The following is a 17,906-nucleotide window of genomic DNA, read 5'->3' as shown; positions in this document are numbered from 1 at the left end:
GTCACAAAAAGGGGAGAGGAGCCGTGGTCTATTGGACTCAAGAGCTTCTGAGCCAGTGGGTCTGGGGAGAAGCCTGAGAACCTGCATTTCTAACAAGCTCTGAGGCTGCTGGTCCAGGCACCACGTGTTAGATATTGAATTTGAAAAGTTTAAAAAAAATTTTTATTAATTCATTTTAAAATAGCAATAATCAACCCATTGTACATTAGAATAAATAACACATTTTAATTAATTATTGTTATATTTTCTAAAACCAAAAAAAAATTAATGAGGAGAGTGTCATTATTTTGCATTTTTCCAGATCATTTTGCAGCTGGATTCTCATATTTGCTTCTAAATTCAATCTGTTGCCATATCACATGTCATACAGCCTCTTAAAAACTACACTGTGCATGTGTGAGAGATTGAGAGTGAAAAAGGCAAATGATCTTATTGTTATTTTGAAAATAGTAGTTTTTCACTCTTTAAAATTGAAGTATAGTTGATTTACAATGTTGTGTTGCTTTCTGGTTACAGCATAGTGATTCAGTTACATACACATACAGATATATGTACTAAAACTAAAACTAATAAACTGACACTAAAATAATAGTTTTAATGTCACATTTTCCCTAAAAGTGTCTCAGGGATGCCCAAGGGTTCCTGGACCACACTTTGAGAACAGATGATTTATGGGGTGGGCAGAAGTAGGAAACAGCCTGAAAGAAGAGGCCAGAGAAAGAGGGGGCATTCGAGGACAGGGCCCTGCAACAGGAGCAGAACCTTGTCTGTGCTGTCATCAGGACCCACCTGGCGGGGTCGGACTCAGTCTCCCTCGTAAGCCCGCACAGGGGCAAGCACATACATGCCTGTGCAGTGGGGAAGTTAAAATCACGGCAGAGAGCTGACATCCTTAGTGTGACATTAGAAGTCTCACTCAGTTCAAGCACCTGTCGGTCTTCCCAGATTCTTGGATGGCGTCTAGGACAGTGGCACTACATCCTGCTCTGAGTCTTTGGTGACCGCCTGGCTTTGGAGTTGGTTGATTTTCTTGGAACCCTGGTGCTGTTCTTCTCCTTCCTATGTCCTTGCCTTTACCCTTCGTCCACAATGTGCATTCCTCCCCCCTGCCTCCCCGACCTCACCACCAGGCGTTCAGAGCTGTCTAGCCAGGGACCCAGCCCTTACTTCTTCTGGTCTGCTATTTCCCTTACTTTTCCACCCTGTTTTTAAAGTACAGGACTTTATCAGGATGTGTTTTTGAAGCTCGCCTGCATTTGAAAAGCCATTCCTTTCCAGTTCAAAGGCAGGTAGCCTTTGGATTTCAGAACACGTGCTGGGCAATAAAAATTGATTAATTGAATAAATAAATATAGATTAGCTTTCTTCCAGAGACAGAAAAGAGACATGACCCTGCTGTGTGTCCCCTTTCAAGAGTGAGAGAATTCTTTTCTGAGTCCTCCCTGCAGACTTCCTTCCAGTGTCAGTGGCCAGGATCACCTCACATGCTTATTGCCTAAAACACATCTCTTTGGCAAGAGACGTTAGCTCCATGGGGCTAGAAGGAGACTGCACCTTCCCTGAGAGACAAGGCTTCTTGGAGGACAGTGAGCGACACTTGGGTTCTATTAGCAAGGCAGAAAGAGGGCAAGTGGCAGGCATAGTTGGCTGACTATTTGGTAGGCGACTGAGAATGTCTGCCACAAAATAAAGTAGAATAGAACAGAAAAAAATAATAAAATCCTCACAGTGATAGCCTTACCATTTCCCCATTACTGTCAACCTCAGGGAAGTCCTTGGTTTATTTACCCCATCTACCATCAGTTATTTCAGTTCTCGATTTTTTTTGGAAATGGGAGATTTCCAGGTGAGAGACTTAGAATAAAGCACCAGAGGAAGCAAACCCCTAAATCCAAAGGATGTACCATCAAGTTCTGTTCATAGATACTACTCCATGATACCTACTCTCTTCTTAGACCAGTAATTTTTCCAGTGTACAAAGGCTCATTAGAGAACCAGCTCTATTATTAGGGAAGTAGCACCATCTCAATGTGCTTGCCATGGAATGTTCCTGAGATGATCCATTTTTATGAGTGTTTTATGCAAGGTCCAAGAAGCTTGCGCACATTTTTCTGCTTACTCAGTGTCTTGTCTGTAATGGTTGCTTCCTGCTGCCCCAGGAGTTCTAATCTCAATGGAATGTGCTTTTTCCTCCTAGGGTGATCATTGGCAGGGCCCCACTTTCCAAAGAGCCTGTGTAAGTCTGGACAATGTCACTGACAAGCTAATATTTTCTGGTCAACCAGTCTTCCACAGGCGTTTTGTTATCTCTGGATAATTCCTCAGATGAGACTTAGACTCTCTCCTGTTGCTCATATTTTTCCCTAGGCTCATCATAGTTTTCAGGTTCCTGAAGGATTGGTCCACCAGTAGAAACTTAGTTATTAGGCACTGGTTTCCAAGTTGCTATTAATGATTGCTATCATGCCTCCATTATAATAATCATGATTAAACTTCAGCTCACGGTTGGTTGTTTTCACACTAGTCTTTTTTTCCACTGATGTGGTCTTTATTTCCACACCAGAGAAGAAAATGTGAGTCCTTGTGATAAGTTTTCTCCACTTATTGGGCGGACATGGAGGAACCTTCAAGACATGGAGGATGACATGGAGGAGGACATTGATCACTTGTGACAAATGTACCTCTCTGGTGAGTGATGGTATTAATGGAAACCTATGCATGTGTGGGGCAGTGGGTATCTGGGAAACCTCTGTACCTTCCATTCAACTTTGCTGTGAACTTAAAACTGCTCTTAAAAGTCTGTTTTTTTAAAAAAAGTTGGGTATAATTGGGTAGAATAGTACAGTGTTGACTCAGGTCCTCATGAAGTCATGTCTCTGGGTCATTGTTTTGAACAAAGACTTCCTAGAATGGCCATTTTCCCCCTGTTGTAAAAATCACTTTGGCTATAGCAATATGCAAAGCACATTTGTATAGACTGACATTTCTAAGTATGAAAAAGCACATGAACTCAGGGCACAACCACAGGTTTTAAACCTTTCTTCTAAAGGCTTTGTATCTGTTTCATTTGTCCTCACCAGAGCTCAGACTGGGAAAAGCTTTCAGCTTTTCATTTATTATTCTGCTCTGACATCATTCCCCCATGTTTATAGCAGAATTTTCAAGGATTTCATACTGAAGGTTGAAGTCCCCGCAGGCATAAATGACACTTCCGCAGCCAGATGGTTACTGTTGCATTCCCTGCTGACTCCTGACCATCACTGATTCCCAGATGTCCTCAGTCCACCTAAACCCTATCATGTCCTCTTACTTTACAAGGCAGTTTGCAGTATAAACAAGCTCAAATTCAGTCTTATCGGGTGGAGTGATGTAACTCTAATTGAGGTCATCAGAGGTCTGATATATACATTCTTATAATATTTCAATAAACATTTATTGAGCATCTTTCATGTGACAGACACTCTTTGTTGGGGACTATGCATCACCCCAAGGAGCTGATTCTTACATCAGTTAAGATGCTTTCAGCAGCAAGTAACAGAAAATTGTGTGGCTGAAACAATAAGGAAATGTTTTTCTCTTAACATGAAGTTCAGAGCAGTGGGTTGTTCCATGTGACTCAACCACATCATCAAGGATTCAGATTTTTTCCATCTTTTTGTTCTGCCAACCTTAGGGTTTTGGCTTTGTCCTCATGTCGTCATCTCCCCTGGGGAGACAGCTGGTCCAACTGTTCCTGCTGGATGCAACAATGTCTAGAGGAAGAAGAGGGCCATCTCTTGTGGGATCTCCTTTTTTAGGAGGAAGAGAACCTTTCCTAGTAGCCCTCAGCCCTTTTACATCTCATTGGCCAGAAGGGGGTCACATACTCAACCCTGAAATAATCTTTAACCAGGGGAAGGTGATAACCACACTAGACTTCAGCAAATCAAAGAGAATCTCCATGTAGAATAGAATGGTTACGTAAGTAAATCGGGGTTCTATAATGAAACTGGATGCAGGAATGAATGTTGAGTAACCAACAGCTTCCAGCTGAGGACACAGATATGTATAACAGGTTGTTAAAGATGCCTGTTTCCTTTGCCTTAGAACTTTGGATGAAGTCCAAGTAGAGGACATATGCCTGCACATTCTACTGAGAGATGCTAGAAATGCCTGTAGTACAACCTTTGACCCCTTAGCAGGTCCATCCTTATACCCACCCCCCTCAGATGATGTATTCTGTGTGTACACGTGGGTCTGGCTGCCTTGCTCAGCATAATGTTTTTGAGATCCATCTATGTTGCGAATATCAGTAGTTCGTCTCTTTTTATCACCTAACAAAACTCCATAGTTTGTTTATCCGTTTATCGGAGATGATCACACCCCATCAGCATTTACACTTTAGGATGAGTGAGTGTATCAGCTCTTTTCCAGAGAGCAGGGTTTGGCCTGGGGGCTGGAGCTCTGGGGTGCTCCCACTGCAGAGGGGTGACTCCCAGGGCCAGGAATGTGCTGAGAGAGGATGACCGTGTGCCAGTGAGCTGCTTCTACTGGTGGAGGGGTCCAAATGCAAGCTGGACTGCCCATGGGACTCCAGGGGATTCCTTCAGAAGATAAGAAAGGACAAATTTCTCTCCTCTTATAACCTGTCACCACTACTTCTTTTCTGTGATTTTTGGATTTTGCATCAGGAGCAAGATTCCAAGTTACACCATGGGCTGCTACAAAGCAAAGTTCCCCCTCCGGCCTGACAGTGTCCTGGAAAACAGAAGGCAGAGGCACAGGGAGTTTCCCCTCCGGCCTCAGCCCAACAGGGTGCTTTATTAGCAAACTCCTGGCCTTGAAGTTAGGAGTCAAGTCCAGTAGATCTAATTCAATTCCAATTTTCTGTTGGCGTTACAGTAATCCTAGACCACAGCACACCCAGAATTATGAGCTAAATATTTAATTCCTCAGTATATTTAATCATGTGGTTATGAGTCATTGCTAATACATTCAACAGATATGCCGGTCTCCAAGCGGCATCTCCAAAGTCAGGGTTTTAATTGTTTTTCTTAGTGATTTGCTCATGTCTGCATACCAGCCGTCAGGCCTGACTGACCAAAGCCATCTTGAAATATTTAACTTGGAGTTCAGTATAGGACTAAAACGTGTCAATTATTTCTAAGCTCTCTATCCAGAGACACAGATCACTTATCAGAGTCAATTTCCAAACTAAGTTACAGTAGGAAATAAAACCAACTATATATTTTATGCATTAATATTATAAATGGAATGAATGAAAATTTACATGTCATGTAGGAAATTTTTATGCATGTAGACAGAGCGTATTGTGTCTTTTACAAAATTGAGAAAAAGAACTATTTGGTGAGCAATAATTTTGAACATTCTAGAATAATGAAGATAATAAAATTCATAAAGCTGCTTATCTCCATATGGATATGCATCTTGAACTGCAATATACATTTATTTACCTGAAATGACAAACTAAACAAGTAGCAGAAGTTAGCAAAACAGGCTGTACCTTCTTACTCTGTGAGTGCTGGTCCTCCCCTCCACCCTTCGCTTTTGCAGGTGAGTGGGGAAGAGCATACGCTCATTGTGAGATCAAACAATACAGGGTCTAAAGCAGAAAGTGAAAGGCTTCCTTGCTATTAGCCCTTACCGCAGCTTCACTCCTCTAAAATAATGGTTGTATTTTTCTTCTCTACAACCACAGGGTGACAGCTGCTGCTGTCTGGGTGGTGGGTAGGGTTTGCCATCCCAACTACCTTGGAGACCTCGTCATGGCTCTGGCTGAGTCCTTGCTCTGCGGTGGGTGCCTCGGGTGGACACAGGGCAGGGGCCACAGTGTGAGGGACAGAGGTAGTGACCACAAGATGTCCAGTCTGGGTGTGGAGTGGAGAACAGGGATGCACACCAGTAGGGGAAGCAGTCGGGGAGCCAGGGATGGACCCCGCTTGAGGCTGGGGCAGCCCTCCGTGCCAGCCCAGCACTGCCAGCACCTCGCTGCAGACCTCGGGCCTTTCTCCACTCAGCCCCAGTGCTCCCAGGAGCCCTCAGGTGTGGAAACCTTTGTGGACTGAGGGGCTGGCTGAGTGGTCAGAGGGCCCCTGCCCTTCCCCACAGGGGTGTCCCGCCTGCTGCCCTACTTCTACTAGTCATTAAACATACACACACGACAGTATGTGAATATAAACTACTAGGAAGACTGTATACATACATATTATGACTTAGAAATATATTTGGTCTTTGTCCTCATTTCTGGCACAGATCTCCCAAAACCCTTGAATTTTCCAAAGTGATAAGAGAAATAAATGCGTCTTGATATTCATAACAAACCCTTTCAACCATACATGAGTTTATGTTAGTGAGGTGACTTTTAGAAAGCACCGGAGGGCAGGTTGCCAAGAGAACCAACCACAAGATTAGAGGGTTGGAACTTTCTGTCCTACCCACCAACCTCTGAAGAGGGGAGAGGGGCTGAAGGTGGAATCAGTCACCAATGGCCAATGATTTAATCACTTGTGACTACATAATGAAACCTTCATAAAACCCCAAAAGGATGGGGTTTGGAGAGCTTCTGGGTTGATGAACACATGGAGATGCTGGAAGAGTGGTTGCTCCGAGAGCATGGAAGCTCTACTCCCCTTCCCACCTAACTCGCCCTGTGTACCTCTTCACCTGGCTGTCCACCTGCATCCTTTATAATATCCTTTATAGTAATATAAATGATTACACTCATGTTATTGTATGTGTAAGTAAATGTATTATCTGAGTTCTTTGAGCCATTTTGGCAAATCAGTTGGAACTGAGGAAGGGATTATGGAAACCTCTAATCTATAGGCGGTGGGGCAGATGCACAGGTGACAACCTGGACTTCTGATTGGCATCTGAAGGTGGGAGGCAGCCTTCTGGGATGAACCCTTGTTTCCATCTCCAGGTAGATGGTGTCAGAATGGAATTAATTGCTTGGTGGTGTTGAAAAAACATATACATTGGAACATATTTTCTATAACCTGCTTTTTTCACTAATGATCCTTCCTGGACCTCTTTCCCTATGAATATTTATAATTCCTTCTTGTTCCTTATAATATTTTCACAGCATTCCATTAAATGGAATTAATTATATAACCAGTTGCATATTTGTAGACACTTAAGTTTCTGTTATAAATGAAGCTTCGATTAATATCATTGAATATTAGTCTAGTATAGTGCTTATCCCTGTCTGAATTTCTCTTGTTTGCTTATTCAGTTACTTGCTGACAGTCTGACAGCCCCTGGGATACCGGCTCCATGAAAGCAGGGGCTTGTCCCATGTTCCTCATTATATCCCTAGCACCCGGGACAGTTAATATTATTTGCTGTTATTACTGGGAGCACTTGGACATTTCTAGATCCCTCCCCATGATGCAGGAGAGCCAAGGGGAGCTCGTGGTGAAGTGGCTACTTCTGGCCCTCGTGCTGCCTCATCCCCTCACTTAGCCACTTAGAACTCTTTCCTACCTAAGCAATGCCCTTTTGAAGATTTGCTCCTTTAAAACCTTCAAATCTTCCCCGTCTGAAAATTAGGAACCAGTTCAGGTCTCAGGAATTTCAGCTCCTTTCTTCTGATCTGACTGTGTGGGGTGGGTGAGGAGCCAGGACCTGTCAGTCATGCCACATCCCTAGACCTCTTTGCTCTTGGTAGAATCCGATGGCTCACTTGCCATCTGTGTATCTTCTTTGGGGAGGTGTCTATTAAGGTCTTTTCCCCATTTTAAAATCAGCTTATTTATTTCCTTATTTCAAATTTAAGAGTTCTTTGTAGATTTCAGAGTCTTTCAGTAGATGTATCTTTTGCAAATATTTTCTCCCAGTCTGTGGCTTGTCTTCTGATTCTCTTGACTCTTCCACAGAGCTGAAGGTTTGAATTGCAATAATATCCAGTTTATCAGTTATTTCTTTCACGGATCATGCCTTTAGTGTTATATCTAAGAAGTTATCTCCAAACCCAAGGTCATCTAGGTTTTCTCCTATGTTATCTTCTAGGACTTTTTATAATTTTGTGTTTTTACATTTAGGTCTATGATCCATTTTGAGTTAATTTTTGTGAAGGGTGTAGGTTCTTTTCTTTTTTTTTTTAAGATGTGGATGTCCAGCTGTCCCAGCACCATTTGTTGAACTATGTGAGTTTTTCAATTTTTACTTTTACCCAACCAACTGTGCTTAGCAACACAGGGTTTCAACAAAGCAAAACCTATCTTTTTGCATTCGATTTACCAAAAACTCTATGAATTGTCTGAGTGATTCCCTGTTAAGTTTTACTTTCCTAATTTTTGAGACTGTGCGCTAAATTTTTGTGTTTGAGGGTCTCTAATAAATGATATTTATGTCTGAAAGCAATTGAGAGATTGCCACAGAAGTCAGACAGGTGAAGATAAAAACCTTACTTTTGTTAACATTGAACCTGCTACTGGAGTGTGGGGCTTATTGTGAGAGCCGCATGGGCTTGCCTGTGCTCCTTGCCTCCTGATTCTCCAAAGTGTAGACCTCAGAACAGGTCACTCAAAGGAAAACTGGAGCTTGCAAAATGGACTCATCTGCCTGAGTGTGCCTGATGGAGGCCTGATGTGGGGTTTTCTTAGAGGTTCCTAAGTGGTGTTCCAGAGTCTTACACCCACTCCCCCCAGCCCTCTGCAAAAACCCCAAACACGTTTAATGTTTATCAATTTTATGGTTCAACATATGCAAATCAACCTACGTGATACACCATATCAACACAAGAAAGGACAAAAACCACATGATCATTTCAACAGATGCAGAAAAAGCATTTGATAAAATTCAACATCCATTCATGATAAAACCTCTTTCCAAAGTGGGTATAGAGGAGACATATCTCAATATGGTAAAAGATATTTATGACAAACCCACAGCCAAAGTAATCCTCAACAGTGAACAGTTGAAAGCCTTCCTGCTAAAATCTGGAACAATATAAGGATGCCCACTCTCATCACTTCTATTCACCATAGTATTGGAAGTCCTAGCTATAGCAATCAGACAAGAAAAAGAAATAAAAGGGATTCAGATTGGAAGGGAAGAGGTAAAATTGTCACTATATGCAGATGACATAATACTATATATAGAAAACCCTAAAGACTCCACAAAAAAACTACCAGAGCTGATAAACAAATACAGCAAATTAGCAGGTTATAAGATTAACATACAGAAATCTGTTGCATTTCTTTACACTAGCTATGAAATATCAGAAAAGGAAAGTAAAAAAAAAAAAACTCTTTTAAAATCACATCAGACAGATAAAATGTGTAGGAATAAACCTGACCAAGGAGGTGAAAGACTTATACACTGAGAACTATAAACATTGATAAAGGAAATTAAAGATGATTTAAAGAAGTGGAAAGATATCCCATGCTCTTAGATTAGAAGAATTAATATTGTTAAAATGGCCATACTACCCAAGCAATCTACAGATTTAAGACAATCTTTATCTAATTACCCAGGACATTTTTCACAGAACTAGAACACATAACCCTAACATTTACATGGAAGCACAAAAGACCCAGAATTGCCAAAGCAATACTGAAGAAAAAAATGAAGCTGGAGACATAATTCTACCTGACTTCAGACAATACAACAGAACTATAGTAATCAAAACAGCATGGTATTATCACAAAAACAGACATGGATCAATGGAACAGAATTGAGAGCCCAGAAATAAACCCACACACCAACAATCAATTGATCTTTGACAAAGGAGGCAAGAATATGCAATGGAGAAAAGACAGTCTCCTCAGCAAATGGTGTTGGGAAAGCTGGACAGCTGCATGTAAATCCATGAAGTTGGAACACTCCCTCACACCATGCACAAAAATAAATTCAAAATGGCTTAAAGACTTAAACATAAGACAGGACACCATAACTCTCCCAGAAGAGAACATAGGCAAAACATTCTCTGACATAAATTGTGGCAATGTTTTCCTAGGTCAGTTTCCCATGGCAATAGAAATAAAAGCAAAAATAAACAAATGGGACCTAATTAAACTTAGAAGGTTTTGCACAGCAAAGGAAACCATAAACAAAATGAAAAGACAACCTATGGACTGGGAGAAAGTATTCACAAATAATGTGACTGATAAGGGCTTAATTTCTAGAATATACAAAAACTCATACAGCTTAATAACAACAACAACAAAAAAGCAACCCAATTAAAAAAAAAGGCAGAAAACCTAAACAAACATTTCTCCAATGAAGACATACAGATGGCCAATGAAAGGATGCTTAATATCACTAATTATCAGAGAAATGTAAATCAAAACTACAGTGAGGTACCACCTCACACCAGTCAGAATGGCCATCATTCAAAAGTCCACAAACAATAAATGCTGGAGGTGGTGTGGAGAAAAGGGAACCCTCCTACACTGCTGGTGGGAATGCAGTTTGGTGCAGCCACTATGGAAAACAGCATGGGGGTTCCTTAAAAAACTACAAATAGACTTACCTTGTGATCCAGCAATCCCACTCCTAGGCATATATCCAGAGAAGACTCTAATTTGAAAAGATACATGCACCCCAATGTACCCCTGTAAATAGCAGCACTATTTACAACAGCCAAGACATAGAAGCAACCTAAATGTTCACTGACAGATGAGTGAATAAAGAAGTTGTTGTATATTTATACAATGGAATACTACTCAGCTATAAAAAGAATGAAATAATGCCGTTTGCAGCAAAATGGATGGACGTACACATTATCATACTAAGTGAAGTCAAAGACAAGTATCATATGATATCACTTATATGTGGAATCTTAAAAAAATGACACAAATGAACTTGTTTACAAAACAGAAACAGACTTGCAGACATAGAAAACAAACTTAGAGTTACCAAAGGGGAAAGAGAGGAGGAGGGATAAAGTTTGGGATTAGCAGATACAAACTACTATAAACAAAATAGATAAACAGCAAGGTCCTACTGTACATCACAGGAAACTATATTCAATACCCTGTAATAAACCATAATGGAAAAGAATATGAAAAAGAATATATTTATGTATAACCGAATCACTTTGCTGTACACCAGAAACTAACACAACACTGTAAATCAACTATGCTTCAATTTTTAAAAATTGATCAATTTTAAAACGTAGAATGCCAAGGGCTCCCTTTGGTTTGCCTTTGTAAATAGGCTTTTATAACAAGGAAATGGCCCTGTTTGTTTCCAAATCCAAAGTGATTTGGAATTAATGTATTAAGAGAAATATTTCAAAAAATAAAGTTGTATTGATGTCACAGACCCCTGTTCTTTGTGTGAGACACATAATGTTAATTCCTGTGTGTTTCGAGTTCCATCCCATGAAGACCTTGCCTGCAGCCTAGGGTACAGACAATGGCTGACTTTGGGACCTCACCCCCACCTCCCGGATGGTGACATAATTGAACACGGACCCTAGCCTCCCATTCTGAAGAAACCATAAAACCGACCCAAACTATACAAAGAAAATAGCTATTGAGCGTCCCTGAATTCAGGTCGCAAGTGTGTATGTAATCTTGCAAAAAAAAAAAACTTACTTTTTCCTCTTGGCTGTTTTCTAGAGCAGGTCCAGCAGTGGGAGGCTCTGGGTGTCTCCCAGGCCACAGCTGGGCCTCATCTTTGGCTGAGGTCTATAGCAGTCCTATTGGCACATTTTGTCCTTTTGATTGAAAATAACTTTGGTTTAAGTGTCAGGTGATTACGAATGTTATTTTTGAACCTGGCAAACATGTTAAGAGGAAAAGTCAACTCATCTGGTCTGTGGCAAAAGGACCAGGTCAGTTGCTAAAATTAAGACCTAATCTCTTAGCAGTTTGGGCGGCAGGCAGGTGCAGACGAGAAACGTATTCCCTTCACAGCCCAGCCTGTTTGGAACTACCCAGCCCATTGGGAACTGCTGATCAGAACTGAGTGGTCCCAAGAGGATGCAGCTGTGGCTGCTGGGACAGAGCCAGCCAGAAACAGCCCACTTCCTTCTCAGAACCATGGGCCCTGATCCCTCAGCCCTGGAACTCAGGAGCCTGGGTCCACTGCATGGCTCTAAGGGGTATGGGTGAATCCATGCGGGGAGTCTCTGGAGAAGAGCAGGGGTCTGCCTTCTTCAGAAAGTCATGGAAACTTTAGCCTCTCCCTGACCTGCAGATCCCACACTCAGGCATTCACTTTTGACCCGCTTCTCAACCTGAAGCTGATAGAAGCAAATTATATGTTGAATTACCCACTGCTGGGCATTTGAGGTGGTGGTGGTCTGTGTGCAGCAGCGGTGGGGTGGGGGTGGATAGGAAGGGTTTGCTGTCATGGGTGTTCGGCCGGGTTCAGCCTCCTGCAGCCTCTCTTCCTTTCCTTGTGTCCCCCCGTATCACACCCTGCGGGGCCTGGCCCTCTGGTCTCCCCTGTCTCCCAGCGCTGGATCAAGTCAGCCCGCCTAGGCTTTATTTGTGGGGGTGGGAGTAGAGTTTGGGGAAAGGACTGAAGCATGGACGTCCCCAAAGCCCATGTGGTGACTGCCAACTAAAGAGACAGAGGACAGAGAGAAGCACTGAGGGAGGAAGGGAAGGGAGACTGAACTGGATGATCCTTCCTGGGTCTCAGTGGTGTGGGCTGCCCCTCCCTGGACTGCAGGTGTGCACATCAGTGACGCAAGGATTCTCGTGGGCAGATGTGGTTGGACCCACTGTGTCACCCCTTACCTAGATATGTGCATAGTAGATCTCCTATTAAAAACTTGATTCTTAATTATATATACCATGTGATATATTCATAGATCCTCCCTACAAAAATGTAAGCATTACAGATCAGGCTCAGGTGTGCTTTGATCGTAGCCTACAATGCTGATCCCTTCCACAGAGATAACCCACATTACTGCATTTTCCAGAGTTCCTGCTTATGTAACTAGAGAAAACACACAGCATTATTCTGTGAGGTGGTGGCTGTTCACATACCTGGTACCCTCATGCATTTACGCACATGTTGATGTAACAACAGGAAACATATAGACTGTTCTGTGGGGCGGTGGTTGTTTACAGACATGGTGTTATCCTGTAAGTATAGTTTCACCACTAAAAATAGTATATGTGCTGCCAAAACGAGCACTCACCCCTTGCTTTTTAGTGCTGAACAATGTTTTGGAAGGCTTCCATGTGAATGCATTTAGATTTCATACCTTTTAGCTGCTAATTCTTTAGATGTTCTTACTTAACTCTTGCGTACGTGGAGTCAGCCTCTTCCATCACACTGTGCACTTGCTGAGTGGAGAGAACAGGATTTTTTGTGGTCTTCAGTCTCTTCAGGATGTCCAGTGTAGCCAGACCCTGCCCTGCCTCCCAGGTCCCCAAGGCAACCTCCTCTGGTTTGGGATGTGCTGCACGCCCCTCTCCTGCTCTTTGTTTTCATAAAAATCTTCGGACCTCTCAGTGTCTGCAGGACCGGCCTGGAAAGCCCTACCTGGAGTCTCAGAACCAGCGACAAAGAGGCAGTGATGACTGTTAGTCGAGGAAACACAGTCCTCCTGTTTTGTTTTACTGTACTTTTTATTTGCCCACAGCCTGCCAACAAGGTCAGCTCTAGAAACACAGGTGTCATTCTTCTCCACTTGGACTCTGCACCAACAGAGGTGGCAGCTAAGAGGCTGAAAATACCAGCAAGGGGTTTTGCCAGTGGTCAGCTTGGTTTACAGGCTCAGGAGGTTCCTGTTTTATGAATGTTTTAATGGGGGTACTGGACTGGCCATTCGTAAGGACTGGAACCACTAGGGGACCTTGTACTTTACTGGTGACTTTGTCCAGATAAAGTCAGGAGTCTATATTTTCAGACATATATTTCCTGACCATGAAAGTAATTAGATCCTAGAATAGGACCCCAAGGAAACAAACTGGACAGTTTTGCTTTGGTCTGCACTCTGAAAAGTAAGATGGAGAAGATTTTAAGGTATTTTCCTTTTGAGTTTAGGAAAAAGTTTTTCTTAATCTCTGTTGATTTTGTGCCTCTTTTCTCAACATATTCTAAAGGTAATAATAGGTAATGGTGTATTTATAAGCATAGGTATTAAATGTAGGGTTTAATAGACACTTCGCTCTTAGATATGTTAAACCCAGTAAAAATGAAGCCAAATAAGTAGAACATATTTAAAATGGGACCACTCTAAATGAAAATGAACTACGGCATGCATTTGAAAGATGGTTTATTTGAAAAATATTCTCTAGGGTGCTTCTATCAAAACTTAAGTAGACTCACCCTCCTCATCCCCTCCTTTTGTGATGAAGAATTAGAAAACCTATTCTTAGAAATCTTTCCTGGTTTCCCCTTTTTTTTTCTTCTTGGGATGGAAAAGAAAAACCTCAGATCCGGCTGCTAAAATGTATTCATTTTTGCAATCATTTTGCACTTATTTTCATTTCTAACTAGTGTTCACCACTTCTGGTCCTGCCTTCTTCTCCCTTCATCATCTTTCTCTCATATTGCTCCCGGTGGTTTCCACTCCTCTGGTTATGTGTGTAACAACTTTACTTGCCACTTTCACTACCGTTTAGTCCTGGGTCCCAGTGTCTTTTTGACAATTTTGGATTAGCCTTTTAATCTTTTCTTCTCTTTGCTCTTTGTTGACTCATTGCCATTGTGAGTTAGTGAAAGTGTAATTCTTCTGCACGTGATAGATCCCAGCGGCCACCGTTAAAACTTTCAGCATCTGGAATTCTGTCTTTGACTTGTGAGCAGTAAGGTATTAAAGATTATGCTTTCCATGCAGAAAAGTAACAGCAGGGCTCCTGTGGTTATTAAAAATTATATCTTTCATTTCCTGAGAGTACCAGTGTTTAACTGCCTTGGCAATATTCAAACTTTCCAGCAGTAGTAACTGGAAACGCCCAGCAGTGGTATACTTCTGAGAAATATGGAAGCACTAAAGCTGTGATTTTGATGATGGGTGGCAATTACAAGCTGTTTTTGGTCTACTTTTTCGAGGAAAGTCTAGGAAAGATTCCTTCAGTACCATGAATAGCCTAGCAGTGATGGATCCCAATGGGGTAGTGAGTCTTTTTGAAAGATGGCATTCCATAAAGTTCTGCTGAGGATTTGTGGGTGACTTTCAAAGTAAAATGCTGCTTTATCACATCTTCGCTGCTGCTGAGTTTAGCTGTGTGTCGCTCATGCCAACCTTGTTATTGTAAATGTAAATATATTATGTAATTTAGGTCAACTTTCTTGGTTAAAAAAATACTATGCAAATTCTTATAAAAATTAATGTCACCACCTCTGAAACAGCAGGCTCTTTTTGCACCTAAGACCCTGCTCCCATGAAAAAGAGAAATTATTTTCTGTCGAATTAGATGATGATTTTGAAGTTTCCTATTAAAAATGAATACTTAAAAAATTCAAGCTTACTGATTACAAATATTATGCCCATGGTTGACACCTCATTTAGAATATAGCTGGATGTAGATGAAAATTTTTATGCTAAATAAGTCACTAACAAATCAAATCCAGGAGTAAATTAAATGATAAACCATGATCAGTTCAAGTTATTCAAAGAATGAAAGGATGACATTATATTAGGAAAAGTACTGACTCCCTCACATTGCTCACTAGGCCTGTTTCTTCCCCCTCCCAGGCACACACCTGGACCACATTTCTCAACCTCCCCTGCAGTTAGGTCTGGATCTGGGCCTGAGTTCTGTCAAATGGAATGTAGCTGGAAGTGATGTGAGCCAATTCCTTCTTGACTCTTTTTTTTTTTTCAGTTCAGTTCTCTCCCTCTCCCTCTCCCTCTCCCTCTCCCTCTCTCTCTCTCTCTCTGCCTCCACCTGCTGGCTGGGCACAGAGAAGCCTGCGGAAGAATCTGAAGCCCTAACAGACGGCAGGGTCACAAGGTGGAAGTGGTGAGTCCTCGAATCATCACTTGGAAGGCCACCTCAAGAACACCCGCATCTGCTGCATGAGTGATTACACTTTCTTAAGCTACTAAGATTTTGAGGGCAGTCTGCTCCAGGTGTTAGCCCGCCTTGACTAACACTGAGAGAAAAAAGGCATTTGATAAAATTCAACACCTACTGCTACTTTTTAAAAAAATTTGTTAAATAGAACAGAATTCTTTATTAACTTATTAAAAATATCTATCTTATATCACATGCCAACATTGTTCTTAATTATGGAGTGCTATAGGCATTGTCATTAGAATAAACAAGACAAGAACACCTGCTGCTACCACTACTAATAATTACTGGCTTCAAGCTCTAGCTTATAGACAAGAAACGAAATTATCATTTGAGATAAAAAGATCATCCACCTAGAGAATCCAGGAAGAATCAACTACAAAATTATTAGGGACTAAGGGACTTTAATAAAGTCATGTTACAAAATAAATATTAAACAATACTATATTTTCTACATGACCTTAAAAAAGTAAATTATGTATCTTCCAATATATGTAAGAGTCATTAAAAACAGGACGATAGTATTTAAAAAGAACAGAGATAAAAATGATCTGTGAAATTAAAAAGTGATAGTCCAAATAAAAATTCAGTAGAAATTTAGAAGATAAGTTTGAGAAATTTTCTTAGAAAGAGAACAAAAATTCAGAGATGAACACAAGAAGAAAACATCTGATGAAAAGAAATTCCAGTGAAAAAAAGCAAGCAGAAGGGAGGAACTTGTCACATACATAATGAAAGAACATCCCACGGAGTTGAATGACTAAACGACCACCTATGCTTTATTCAGATTTCATTAGTTTTTATCTAATGTAATTTTTCTTTTCTGGGACACCATGTTACATTTAGTTATCATGTCTCCTTAGGCTCCTCTTGGCGGTAACTGTTTCTCAGACTTTGTTTTTGATGATCTTGATAGTTTTGAGAAGACAGGTCACGCATTTTGTAAAATGTCCATCTGTTGAGATTTGTGTGACTGGACAAGTCATGACTAGACTTAAGTTATAGATTTTGGGGAGGAAGATCACAGAGGTCAAGTGTCATTTTCAGCACATCATATGAAGGAAACATACTCGCAACATGACTTATCATGTGATGTTGACATTCACCTGGCAGACATAGCGTTTAAGTTTCTCCACTGTAACAGTTACTCTTTCCCCAGCCTGTTCCATGCTGTATTCTTTGGGAGGATGTCACTATGTGCTGTCCAGACTGAAGGATGGAGAGTTTCACACTCTGCCTCAAGGGTGGCCTATCTGTCTATCTATCTAGTCAGTTGGATAAATATCTAGGAGTGTGATTGCTAGATCATACGGTAAGACCACATTTAGCTGTGTAAGAAAACACTCAACTGTATTCAAAGTGGCTGTACCATTTTGCATTCCCATCAACAATGAATGAGTTTCTGTTGCTCTAAATCCTCACCAGAAATTGATATTGTAGGCTTCTTGGAGTTTAACCATTCTAACAGGTGTGGAGAGATATCTCATTATTGTTTTCCTTGTTGATCTGTTTAAGTTACATGAGTTTAATAAATCTATGCTTGGTATTTCAGGCATTCTCTGGATCTTCTTCTCTGGTCTGATGCTTGTGCTGATTCTTGTTCACGTATTGTCTTTTTGCATACCTGATTATGTTTGATTATATGATAGAACACTGCATTTGAAAAAGTATTCATAGAGTATGTAAAATGACATTTTCTTCCTCCAGAGATTTTCATTTGCTTCTGCCTGGTGCCAGAACTACCTTATTCTAATTCCAGTGTTAAGAGACTTTTCTAGTCCATCCAGATAACAAAGCAGGGTTGCTTTCCTTGCAGTTCATCTTACTCCTAGGATACATCCCTCTGAGGTCACAGTTCTTAGTGTGATGTGCCTGACTGCCTTCACCTTGTCTTCCAGAACTTGAGGCCGTGAATAGCATGGTTCAACGTCTCAGCCAGCTTTTCCAAATCATCAAATACTCCCTGGTCAA

At 41.2% G+C, this 17,906-nt stretch overlaps 1 protein-coding gene across 1 annotated transcript in view; it reads right to left on the bottom strand.

Annotated features, from left to right (window-relative positions):
* Positions 1 to 17,906, bottom strand: part of BAALC (BAALC binder of MAP3K1 and KLF4) — a 328,207-nt gene that overhangs the window by 190,924 nt on the left and 119,377 nt on the right. The window lies entirely within an intron of this gene.

This window comes from Vicugna pacos, chromosome 25, assembly GCF_048564905.1.
Source record: "Vicugna pacos chromosome 25, VicPac4, whole genome shotgun sequence".
In the NCBI taxonomy this organism is placed as follows: domain Eukaryota; kingdom Metazoa; phylum Chordata; class Mammalia; order Artiodactyla; family Camelidae; genus Vicugna; species Vicugna pacos.
Note: the sequence above shows the minus strand (reverse complement) of the source record. Positions and strands in the feature narration are given on the sequence as shown.